Source organism: Pinus tabuliformis, chromosome 6, assembly GCF_031772625.1.
Source record: "Pinus tabuliformis cultivar Carrire ecotype Pingquan chromosome 6, CPIR1, whole genome shotgun sequence".
Taxonomy (NCBI): Eukaryota; Viridiplantae; Streptophyta; class Pinopsida; order Pinales; family Pinaceae; genus Pinus; species Pinus tabuliformis.
In genome coordinates, this window is record NC_142292.1 from 830,393,766 (window position 1) to 830,395,295 (window position 1,530).

Sequence of the window (1,530 nt, forward strand, 5' to 3'; positions counted from 1 at the left end):
ATTCTAGCCTATAAGGAAAGTGAAAATTCTGCCATGTACGAGAAGTGAATATTATCCGAGCAACTTTTTCAATTATGATAAACTTGGGATCTAAATCTATCCCAATTCCTATGTGGTCATTAGGTTCAACTTTATTTTTATTTTTTCTTTTATTTCTATCATGTCTGCCAAAAATTTGTTCTTCATAGCTAAAAATATGCTAATAATCTATATTGTCAGGCACCAATGATTTGGAATTAACTTTCATTTTTATTTTATTTTTTGTTAAAACCTCCGTGAGTTGATGTGCGAATGCCACAATTTTTAAGTCATTTTCCTTATTGTTTGGTTCTGCATCAATTGCTATTAAATTTGATGCATCAAAGTATTTTATTGTATGCCCAACTTCATCAAACCTATTGAATCTTCTATAGGTGCTAAAGAATTTGACAACACTACATAACTCCCAGGCTCATATGATCCATACCAAATCTCAAAATCCAGTTCCTTGGGGTTGTCAACTTGATATATTATTTCAAGCTCCTAATCGAGCTTGACAAAAGTGTTATTAATTGCCACGATAGTAGCATATGATAAGTCCATTTGAATATTACCCCCCATGTTTGCAACCCAATTCCTAGATAAGAGCATGCCCTATGTATCAGGTAAATCTATAACCACAATATCTATAGTAATTGAAATGTGTGGGTATGCTGCAAGTTGTACTTGAATATCCTTAAATAAACCACACACTTCAATATTCTTAGAATCCATGGCACAAATATTGTGGTAGGGTCTTGATATTCTTAAGTTTAATTGCTCCATGACCCTCTTAGTCACCACATTGGATGACACACCTAAATCTAACATGAAATTATATAGAAGGTGGTCATTCACCAACAAAGAAATGAAGAAGGGTTGATGCTGTTCATTTCCCATGCCCCTATCCATATTTTTCAATATCACGGGGGCATCTTCAAGAATATCCCTTGGCATCCTCTCACTACCCCTTCCTTCATAAACCTCTATAACCTTTAATAATTTTGATCTTTGAGATGGCATATTAAGAAGTTTTGACATTGGAACCAAAACCTTCGCATAACTGATCCAACCACCCAAATCAAAGTTCAAGTTTGAAGTAAGAGGAGTGGAAATTTTAGGCAAACTTTGATCTTTATTACCTTTTCTTTGATAAGTCACTTCCATTTTCATAGCCATTCAAGGATTTGTTCCGACATAGGATTTGCACCATAAATCCTAGTGACATTATCAAAAACATCAGACATACTACTAAGCCTACCAATAGTAGACATATTATTAATATTCTGACTTTTTTCAATAGTTTCCATCCAATTTTCCATGGACATAATATAATTTTCTCCCACCATGTTAATATGTTCATTGGGTCTTGCCATTTCTCCTTCAACAAAAAATGGCACAAGTGGTTTCCTCATGGAAGTCATGGAAATGCCTATAGAAAGGAAAGGCTTGATCAACCAAGTTGGTAGATTCCAAAGGGTTTTATGGTCTTTGATCTTGAGGAGGACCCTT